Source organism: Chiloscyllium plagiosum, chromosome 7, assembly GCF_004010195.1.
Source record: "Chiloscyllium plagiosum isolate BGI_BamShark_2017 chromosome 7, ASM401019v2, whole genome shotgun sequence".
Classification (NCBI taxonomy): Eukaryota; Metazoa; Chordata; class Chondrichthyes; order Orectolobiformes; family Hemiscylliidae; genus Chiloscyllium; species Chiloscyllium plagiosum.
The window spans coordinates 106,442,973-106,443,449 of NC_057716.1; positions in this window are offsets into that span (position 1 = coordinate 106,442,973).

Consider the following 477-nt stretch of genomic DNA (forward strand, 5'->3'; position numbering starts at 1 on the left):
ATCTTTGTAACATTCACCATCTTCACCCTGTTTCAGCTTATCTGCTGCAACCCTGAATCCTGTCTTTATTGTTTCCAGACTCCTGTGATGTGGGTGTTGTTGAAGAGGCCAATATTTGTTGCTGAGTTTCAGTCCACTCCTGGCTTACCTTTCACATTCTGTCCTTTGTAAACATGACGTCATCCAAAACTCTACTGCTGTTTTCTAACTCGCACCAACTCCTGTTCCCCTGTCTGTGTGTGTGAGGGAACCTGAGTCCGTGTGTGTGAGAAAGAGAGAGGGTGCCTGTGTATCTGTGAGTGTGTGTGTGTGAGTGAGTGTATGTGTGTGTGTATGTGTGTATGAGAGAGAGTGTGAGTGTATGTGTAAGGGAGACAGAGAGTGTGAGTGACTGTGCGTATGTACGTGGGTGAATATGTGGGACTGTGTGAGTGTGACTGAGTGTGTGTGTGAGTGAGTGAGTGTGTGTATGAGAGT